Genomic DNA, 10,995 nt, shown 5'->3' with positions numbered 1-10,995 from the left:
TTTGTTTTCTCTTCCAGTTTTATTGAGATGTAATTGACATACAGCACTATATAAGTTTAAGGTATACGGTGTAATGATTTGACTTACATATATCATGAAATGATTACCATAATAAGTTTAGCAAACATCCATCATCTCATTTAGATACAGAATTAAAGAAATAGAAAAAAAATTATTTTCCTTGTGATGAGAATTCTTAGGACTTACTCTCTTAACAATTTTTATATATAGCATACAACAGTCTTAATTATATTTATGATGTTGTACATTACAACCCTAATACTTATTTATCTTTTAACCGGAAGTTTGTACATTTTGACCACCTTCATACAATTTCCTCTCCCCCCAACTCCAGGCCTCTGGTAACCACAAATCTGATCCGTTTTTCTATGACCTTCTTTGTTTGTTTTTGAGGTGTAATTGACCTACAACACTGTGTTAGTTCCTGTTACACAACATAGTGATTGGATATTTCTATATGTTTTAAAATGATCACCACAATAAGTCTAGTTACCACCCCTCACTGTACAAAAATATTACATAATTATTGACCATATTGCCCACACTGTACATTTCATACCAATAACTGGAAGTTTGTATCTCTGAATCTCCCTCACCCATTTCTCTCATTCTGCCACCCCCCCACCCCGACTCCTCTCTGGCAACTGCCTGTTTGTTCTCTGTATCTATAACTCTGTTTCTGTTTTGTTATGTTTGTTCATTTGTTTTGGTTTATAGATTCCACATATAAGTGAAATCATAGAGTATTTGTCTGTCTCTAGCACATTTAGCTTTAGTAAGTTGTTTCACTAATTTCTTTTCTTTTTTCTTTTCTTGCATTCCAGCTTTGTCATGTGCTAACCTTGGCTAGTAGGCTGGACTACATTTCATAGAATTCCCTTTCTTGTATGTTTCTGGTTAGGATGCTCACATGTTGTTACCCATCTGCTGCTGTATCTTACAGCACAAAGCAATTGCAGCTAAGCCTGCAATTGTTCTCCCTTCCCCTGGATCACCCTTCCACTTCTCTGACCCCTGAGTCAGGTTTGCATGTTTAGCTCTATGACACAATGGCACCAATGACACCAATGTCAGGAGTAGCAAGAATGAGCACAGGTTTCAGTCTGTCCTTATGGAGTTCCAGTTTGCGTTTGTGGGTTCCGTTCTGCTCACAATCTTTCCACGTGACGGCCTGCCCTGTGGACTTCAAGCTTCAGCATCAAATGCAGAGACAATAGCTTCATAGAGACCACTTAACTAGCTCCCACAATTGAGCAAGTGGTAACCCTGTAACAAATCTCTTTGTACATAGGGATGTAGATATCTCCACTACTGGTCCTGTTTCTCTCCCTCCCTAACGGATACACTGGAATACATCTATCGATTCATAAATGGCCTTTTATAGCAGTTCTTCTTGAATTTCCAGCTGTGGTTTTAAAATTTTGGACCTATCTGCTTTCCATACTTTAGAAGAACCTTATAGTTTTTGGTCTTCAACTGCTATTCTTATCTTCTAGAATAGTTATAGATTTACTAGTTTATTATATTTATTTTATCTTATTTCTAGGGTTTGGGAGGCATAGAAAGCCTTTGGTGTGAGCTTGGTCTGTTGTCATGACCAGATCCTTTAGTTAGTTGTTTTTTTCTAAATAAAGTATCTGAAACCACTTTTTTAAAGATTTAGAAAAATATCATCATTATAGCTAAGCCTCCTTAGTTTGGTCAGTATGAATTTGTGAAAAGTTTAAATATAGAAAATTTGAAAGGAAAGGGTGAGGGCATAACTTTCTGCATCTGAAAATTACTGGTAGGTAGGTTGATATTATATCAGAAGTAAAGAACTTTCACACATTCTCAAAAAGAGACATGAATTTCACCCTATTTAGGGGAAAGGGGGAAAATATTCTGCTTAAATGACAAACATCTTCCTTCCAAAAAAAATTTCATCACCTACTTCTTTTTTAATAAATTTATGTATTTTTGGCTGCGTTGGGTCCTCATTGCTGTGCATGGGCTTTCTCTCGTGGGCTCTAGGCACGAGGACTCCAGTAGTTGTGGCACGCGGACTTAGTAGTTGTGGCGCATGGGCTTAGTTGCTCCGCGGCATGTGGGATCTTCCCAGACCAGGGATCGAACCCGTGTCCCCTGCCTTGGCAGGTGGATTCTTAACCACTACTGTGCCACCAGGAAAGCCCCTCATCATCTACTTAATCTTAATTTTTTCATGTCACACTAACACAAATTTGGTTTTAGAGAGAAAAAAAACTCAAAAAACTATTGCATATGAAATTCTGAACTTTCAAATTAACAAAATATCTTGAACTATATTAACAAAGGATTGCCACATAACAGACTTCCTAGAGGAATCTAAATTAGCAAATCAACTGTTAGAAAAATGAATTCTAGCACAACTTAATTCTTAAATGAATTAAGTTGAATAATCTTTTTGCTCTGCTAATTGTCACTCAATTTTTTTAAAAATTTATTTATTTATTTACTTTTGGCTGAATTGGGTCTTCGTTGCTGTGCATGGGCTTTCTCAAGCTCTGGTGAGCTGGGGCTACTCTTCATTGCAGTGCGCGGGCTTCTCATTGCAGTGGCTTCTCTTGTTGCAGAGCACGGGCTCTAGGCACCCGGGCTTCAGTAGTTGTGGCACACGGACTCAGTAGTTGTGGCTCGTGGGCTCTAGAGCACAGGCTCAGTAGTTGTGGTGCATGGGCTTAGTTGCTCCATGGCATGCGGAATCTTTCCAGACCAGGGCTCGAACCCATGTCCCCTGCATTGGCAGGCAGATTCTTAACCACTGTGCCACCAGGGAAGTCCTGTTGCTCAATTTTTGAATTAATTTTTATATTCTTTTTACAGTATGACTAACAATCCAAGGATAAGGTATATAAAGCACTTTGTAAACTATAAATAACCAGAAGGAGGTAAGCCAAAATTGTTGTAACCTTTGGTTTAACTAAGCCTTAGTATAGCGGTCATTGTTTGGGGGTATATCTGGTAATATTAATTCTTCCTTGTCTATACCATGAAGTTTTAGCAGCTGAAGACAAAATAAAGTGTGCTTATGGCATTTGTAGACTAAAATCTCCCTAAGCCCTAATTTGCTTATTCTTGGCCTTTGGTCTCTTATATACAGTTAAAAAAAGAATGCAGCCTGTCTGTCCTGAGCACCAACCTGCCAGATCTAAGATGCGGACAGTGATGAATTAACTTCACTCAGAGAGAGGGCTGGCCTTGTTCCTGCACCCAGGGGTTAACTTTATACCCTTGGAATGTCCCAAGTGATAGGAATGTGTTGTTATTCATGGTGACCCCTCAAAGCACACCTAACAGTTTTTGCTGGTAAATGACTCATGGTGGACATTCTGATAGGTTATGCTAAGAGATGCCTCATTGGCGGGTTCTTCCTACACCAGAAGTCTTAAAGTGAGGACTGGCCACACCAGAGAGATCAATCATGTGATTAGAGGGTTGGGACTTTGAGCCATGTGATGCTAGTCTGACCTCTAAGAAGGAGAGAGGACTGGAGATTGAGTTTAACAGAGTAGGCCATGACTCAATCAACATTCCTACTTAATGCCTCAGTAAAATCTCTGGACACCAACATGTGGACATGGAAGCTTAAGTCTGGAGCCCTCTCAGTCCCAAATTCTGCCCCATGCATCTCTTCCTTTCGCTGGTTCTGACTTTTACTCTTTGCTGTAATAAAATCATAATTGTACATACAGTACTTTCCTGAGTTCTGTGAGTCATTCTACCAAATTATCAAGCCTGAGAGTGTCTGTGGGGACCCCTGTATTTGTAGGCAGCTAGTCGGAAGTGAGGGTAGCTCTGGGAGCCCCCAAACTTCCGGCTGGTGTCAGAAGTCTTGGGCAGAGTTGGCAGTCTGGAGGACTGTGCCCTCCACCTTGAGCTGAAGTGGATGGACTTAAGATTTGAAGGAGCTAGGGCTTCCCTGGTGGCGCAGTGGTTAAGAATTCCCCTGCCAATGCAGGGCACACGGGTTCGAGCCCTGGTCCGGAAAGATCCCACATGCCACGGAGCAACTAAGCCCGTGCACCACAACTACTGAGCCTGCGCTCTAGAGCCCGAGAGCCACAACTACTGAGCCCTTGTGCTACAACTACTGAAGCCCGGGTGCCTAGAGCCTGTGCTCTGCAACAAGAGAAGCTGCCATAATGAGAAGCCCGTGCACTGCAACGAAGAGTAGCCCCTGCTCGTGGCAGCTGGAGAAAGCCCGTGTGCAGCAATGAAGACCAAACACAGCTAAAAATAAATTAAATTAATTAATTAAAAAAAATATTTGAAGGAGCTAGAATGAAAAGGATTTAGTGATTGACTGGAAGTTGGAGTACTGACCTGGGACGTGTGGTGGATGACTCCCAGGTGTCAGACTTGGGCAACTAAGTGCCATTCACTGAGTCAGAGAACACTGCAAGAGAACAGGTTTGTCAGGGAAACATCCCAGGCTCAATTGGACTTACTGAATTTGCTGTACCTATAAACCATGTGTTTGGAAGTGTCTACTATGAAGCTCTATTTGTGTGCCTGAAGCTCAGAGGAAAGGTTTGTGCCGTGGATGTATATTGATAGATCTAGGAGTTGTTGGTATGAATATATAGAAGGTATGCAAATTCAGGAGAATGATAAGCTTATCTAGGGAAGAATGTACACAAAGAAAAGTTCTAGTACAGCTTTAGCTATGTACTCTGCTCAGATTAGCCATTTAGAGCTTTATCAGGGAGTAAAATGTAGGTTGGGACAGAAGGTAGGTGGAAGAGCCAGAGAAAGTAAAACTTCATGGTTTCTTTTACACGTGGTTGCCATCTTTCTCTTCTTTTTCTCCTTCCTCCTCAGGCTGCGTTGTAATGGAAATGGGTGGGTTTTAGGCATTGTCCGTGGTTATCTGGCGATCAGGCTCTTGCTGCTGTTAAAAACTGCATTCAGGGAGCTAGATCTCCACTCTTTTTGCTAAATACAAGCAATAACTATGTAGCTATCACTGACTGTTTTGGTGAGGTGAGAGATGTGTTAATTAACTGATGGAGGGGATCCTTTCACAATGTAGACATCTATCATATCTCCCCGATGGACACTTTAAATACCTTAAAATTTTATATGTCAATTAAACCTCAACAAAGCTGAAAATATTTTTAAAAAGTAAATTTAGAACTCTCGTTACTTTGTCTTGTGGTTTTCTTTTCTGGGAAGTGAGATCTGTTTTGCACGTAATTATTAAGATTATACTAACTTATTTTATTCTTGAACGTTCTAATGCCCTATTCATCTGGGCAAAAAGTTTCTCAGAGGTACTCAATCAAACAACCTTCCCAGAAGTCTTGTGGGAAATTGGACAGGGTTCATTCCCGGGCAGATCTAGTGTTGCCACCCCATTTCCTGGCCAGGCCCCAAGACCTCATGAAGATATGGATTTCCATCACGTTCAGATACAGAAAGGGTTAAGTCATATTCTATGAGATAGAACAAACGATATAACATGGAATCCTCAGCCTCCTTTCCTCGACACCAATATTATAAAATGATTTCACTTTCTCCAGAATAGGTTATGACAAAATAGTCACTAAGCTATGGAAAGACTGGGTTTTCGCCAATACCATTTTCTATCTTTAACCGCTTAAATAGCTCTGTGGTCGACCGGCTCTCATTATGATCTTCATTTGTCAGGTGCTTGAAAATAGCCTAGACACTTCTTTCCCCCAGAGAAAGTCACCCTACTGGGAAGGATGTGCCAGAAAGGAAGAGAGAGACATCACGCTCACCGTGGGAGCAAGGTGTTCTATTTCCTGGGAGAGCCATTTTGATCTATGCTGTTGATGAGACTGCTCTCTTTTTGGGAAGGGCCTTGAAGGCGTGCAGCTCTCCCGTCCCAGGCAGAGGGTCCTAAAGGAGAGGTCAGAGATGTGTGATTTAATCTCTAGCTTGGCTGCGTTTGCTTCCCTGCACTCATACTTATCCTCACTCTGACCCTTTGTGCCCCAGCCCCCAACCTGGCTCTAGAAAGATTTTATGTCTATAAATCTCAGATATAGCCTTCCAAAAAATATTTTTTCAGAAGAATACATAAAATGCTTGGATGCTTGCTCTGGCCTCTCATGCTCCTGTTACCAAGTATTTCCAGAGCATATGTTGTATACCCAGCTCTTCTTATGCCAAGAGAGAATTTTGCCTCTGATCAAAAACGTTTATGGTCGTCACAAAATTCTGTGCAAGTTGGTATAACTGAGAATAATTTTTTCATCATTACCCTACTCTCATATGTAATGACGATGTGAAGCAAGAAAGCAGATTAAAAAGCTATTTGAGTCTAAATCACCTTATATTTGAAACGAAATGAGAGCCTGGACAAATATAGGTAGAGCCAATTTTTTTATGTAGTCAGGGATGTCCTGCTTTCCCAAGCCTGCTTTCCTGGCATGATCCCATGAGGATTTCTTCACATTTGTGAGGGCCCATAATCCAGATTCATGGCCACTAAGTCATGGCCCTGAGCACCCAAGGACTGGCTTTCAGTGTGCGTCAGCAATATCCTCTTCCTGGTTATATAAGTAGATCCACTTGAGGGAGGGAGGGCGAGGAAAGCAATGTCTTCATATTTGTGATATTAAAAGAAAATCTGGACTTCCCTGGTGGTGCAGTGGTTAAGAATCTGCCTGCCAATTCAGGCGACACGGGTTCAAGCCCTGGTCTGGGAAGATCCCACATGCCGCAGAGCAACTAAGCCCGTGTGCCACAACTACTAAGCCTGCGTGCTGCAGCTACTGAAGCCCGCAAGCCTAGAGCCCATGCTGCGCAACAAGAGAAGCCACCGCAGTGAGAAGCCCGCGCCCCCCAAGGAAGAGTAGCCCCTGCTTGCCGCAACCAGACAAAGCCCATGGGCAGCAACAAGGACCCAACGCAGACAAAAATTTTAATTAGTTAATTAATTAATTAATTTTTAAAAATCTAAGGGGATTTTGAGGGACCTTTTGTGGTTCTCTTAATGTTCATCTCATGACCTGGATTATAGTTAAACAGCTATGTTCTTCATGAAAACTCATCCAAATGCATTTAGGATTTGTGCATTTTTCTGTACTTTTTTATACTTCAATAAGAAGTTTACATTTAAAAAATCCATTAATCTGGGCTTCCCTGGTGGCGCGGTGGTTGGGAGTCCGCCTGCCGATGCAGGGGACATGGGTTCGTGCCCCGGTCCGGGAAGATCCCACATGCCGCGGAGCGGCTGGGCCCATGAGCCATGGCCGCTGGGCCTGTGCGTCCGGAGCCTGTGCTCCGCGGCGGGAGAGGCTGCAGCAGTGAGAGGCCCGCATATTGCAAAAAAAAAAAAAAAAAAACTATTAATCTAATTTGTCTTCCAAAAGTCTGAGAAGCAAATGATATCGATCCTTGGCAAATCTACCTAGAGCTGGGTTGTCTAATATGGTATCCACCAGCCCCATGTGGCTCTGGAGCACTTAAAATGTGGCTGGTCCAAGTTGAGGTGTGCTGGTAAGTACACTACACACTGGATTTCAAAGACATAGTATGAGAAAAGCAAAATATATATATATATATATATTTTTTTTTTTTTTTTTTTTTTTTTTTTTTTGCGGTACGCGGGCCTCTAACTGCTGTGGCCTCTCCCATTGCGGAGCACAGGCTCCGGACGCGCAGGCTCAGCGGCCACGGCTCACGGGCCCAGCCTCTCCGCGGCATGTGGGATCTTCCCAGACCGGGGCACGAACCCGTGTCCCCTGCATCGGCAGGCAGACTCTCAATCACTGCGCCACCAGGGAAGCCCCAAAATATATTATTAATAATTGTATATTGATTATATGTTACATATATTAGGCTAAATAGAATATATTACTAAAACTAATCTCACCTGTTTCTTTTTGCCTTGTTATATGGCTACTAGGAAGTTAGACGTTACCTATGTGGCTCTCACTATATTCTCTTGGACAACGTGGCTCTAGAATCTCTTAACTCTCCCGCTGGGCTGGGTATGAGGTCAGTTATTGTAGATCCTGGCTTCACCCACTCACATTTAGTTTTTCCAATTCCCACTGAAATATCACAGAATATTTTATGTTCTAGGGAAAAAAGAATAATTATTTGCTTTGATTTGTAAACTTGGTTAAATATGTACACATTATACTTAGCCTTTTAAAAAATTAACACTCAACTAAATTGTGAATTATTAACAGTGAATAGTGTGAAATGTTTTAATGTTAGAAATAGTAAAAGTAAAAGTAACATGTCTAAAATGGACAAATGTGCAAAGTCAGTATTCAGGGAATCATTAGTCCAGACCACTTATAGCTAAGGGAAATAATACATCCTTTCTTGGGTTTATAGTCTTCTCCTTTGTCTACTATTTCTGCTTTCTCTTGGATATTTTTTCAGGATTGATATTCAAGCTGTGAAAACATTCTTCCATCAGCGGAATCTGGCACAATAGCAGGCTCTTCAGATAGCAGGGTTGGCATTTTTAAAATTCACTCTGGATTTGTTAAGTGGTTTGCAGCTGAGAATCTAGATGAGCTGACTTTCTACTGTATGAATTTTAAAAATGCTCAGAGACAAGCCTCTCCTGAAGAGTTAAGATATTTTGTGGGCCATGTAATCAGCACATTATCAAAATATATGCTCTTTTGATTATTATAGTAATCTAAAAATTGCTAATTATATAATAGCATGCTAACTGAAACATAATTGCAGACAATATATTATTTGATGTGTATTCCCGTTATTGGCAAACTCTGAAACTAGTTAATTATTATTCCTAGGAAGATTGAAATTTGTCCCAAAAGTGTTAGATGCAGTCAAGGCTAGAAACAGTCAAGCCTAGAAGCACTTAAGCAGGCTTAGGAAAATGACAGTTTTCCTCCATGGCAGTCACTGGGGAAACATCTACCAATGAAGGTTTGAGAAAATTGGGTACGGTAAGCAAGAGTGAGGGAAGACTCTCAGTAAATGCATTCTTCTGTTTGCAGAGGTTCTAATCCTCACTCTTAAACTGATTATTCCCACTGGAAAGAGCTCACAGTTAGAACATTTGTCCTTTTTATATGTAACACTAACCATTTTTACATTTCATAGCCATTGGAAAAATCAAAGACCCAGCATTGGTAGGACAGACTTATTCTTTGAAAGCAGCAGGACTGTCAAACTAATTTCACTTGGCATTGCACTTGACTCAAGGATTTCTCTACCTGTGTTACTGTAAACAAGGTGTTCAGGACAAAAAGAGTGGGGAAAATAAGAGAAGGAGGAAAAAGAAAGAAAGAGTCTGTCAAGTAGAGGAGAGAGGAAAGAGAATGGAATGGTGTGTCTTCTGGAAGTCATGAAAATCATTGAGTTGAGTTTATCGAATAGTTTATCTAAATGGTATTACCCAGTGTAAGCCCATCCAAATTCTTTGGAAATTTCTCTGATTGGAAAAAGCAAGTAGAATGATAAAATAGCTGTAGTTAAGTAATGCTGATAATTAGTCTTTAGAACCTCTTAGGTTGGGAATTTAACATATATTTTGCTTATAGCAACCCAGAAGCCATCTCTTCCAGGCATTTGTCGGCTGCCTCCCCAGCATACATTTCTTTCTATCATTGTCCTAACAAAACCCTGACTTTCCCAGTAGCGAGGTTTAGTTGTGACTGACGCCACCCCCAGCTCCAGGGTGAGCCCTGATTGGCTTTAGTAATTCAGGATATGCTGTTTTCCAGGCCACAAGGCTCTGTTCAGGAGTAGACATGTGACCCAGTCAGTGCAGTGAGATATAAGATGTTTAGGGGCTCTCTGTGAAAGAATTATGGGAACTTCCTATAAGGTGCTCGCCCTCTCCCCTGATAGACGTGATGAAACTAGCAGTCCCAGCTGCAGCTGGCAGAAGTCTTGAGACCTTTATGGGAACCACCTCGGAAATGAAGTTGACTCTATGACACACAGAGAGGAGACATAGCTGGATCAGCTTTGTTAAAATCAATGTTTTTGAGATAAAATTAACATAAGATCCAATGTACCCAATACATATATTGTTCCTTTTTAACTTTTTATTTTGAAATAATTTTAGACTTACAGAAAAGCTGCAGAAGTACTCGGAGTTCCCACAGACCTCTACCCAGATCCCTGATGTCATCACTGCTCAAGGGGTTATAATATCCGTCTTTAACTTGTCACTGTCCACCTTCAAATAATATCATACGGCTTTACATAGACTGTGATTTCACTTAATCCCTTCCTATCCTTTGTGCTATTATCATCATACACTATTTCTCCACGTGGTAAAAACCACAAATACATTGGCATTAATTTTGTTTTGCATAGCCAATTATTTTTTTTCTTATTTTTATTTTTTAATTAATTTTTATTGGAGTATAGTTGCTTTACAGTGTTGTGTTTCTACTGTATAGCAAAATGAATCAGCTATACATATACATATATCCCCTCTTTTTTTGGATTTCCTTCCCATTTAGGTCACCACAGTAGAGTTCCCTGTGCTATACAGTATGTTCTCATTAGTTGTCTATTTAATTATTTTTTAAATAAGGGAAAAAAGTCATTAATATTTGCTCATATATTTACTCTTTCCGGTGTTCTTCATTCCTTTATGTAGATCTGAATCTGTATTAGGGATCATCTTTCAATGGCCTGAAGAATGAACTTTCTTTAATGTTTTTTGTTGTGCAGCTTTCCTGACCATTAATTTTCTGTTTCTCTGTTTGCCTGAACATTTATTTATTTTTTGTCTGTCTTTTTGAAGGATATTTTTCCTAGATATAAAACTTTAGGGTCTTTTTCCCCCTTTCATCACTTTAGAAATGTTCTTCCTCTCTCTTCCAGCTTGCATTGTTTCTGATGTCAGTGATTATTCTTTTTTCCTCCTGTGTGTAATGTCTTCCCTCCCCTTCTCCTTCTTCTGCCTTTAATATTGTTTTTCACTGTCTCTCAACAAGTTGATTATAATTTTTTTATTTGACTTGAAAATTGGGG

At 40.4% G+C, this 10,995-nt stretch overlaps 1 long non-coding RNA gene across 1 annotated transcript; it reads right to left on the bottom strand.

Moving 5' to 3' along the window:
• Positions 1–1,100: 1,100 nt before the first annotated feature.
• LOC132419895 (uncharacterized) lies at positions 1,101–5,827 on the bottom strand. The gene is made up of 3 exons (XR_009518272.1): positions 5,787–5,827; positions 4,366–4,438; positions 1,101–1,197 (listed from the first exon to the last, which is right to left on the bottom strand). It is a non-coding gene; the product is annotated as an uncharacterized lncRNA (long non-coding RNA).
• Between the last annotated feature and the right edge of the window lie 5,168 nt (positions 5,828–10,995).

The sequence above is a fragment of the Delphinus delphis genome, chromosome 2 (assembly GCF_949987515.2).
Source record: "Delphinus delphis chromosome 2, mDelDel1.2, whole genome shotgun sequence".
NCBI lineage: Eukaryota > Metazoa > Chordata > Mammalia > Artiodactyla > Delphinidae > Delphinus > Delphinus delphis.
Note: the sequence above shows the minus strand (reverse complement) of the source record. Positions and strands in the feature narration are given on the sequence as shown.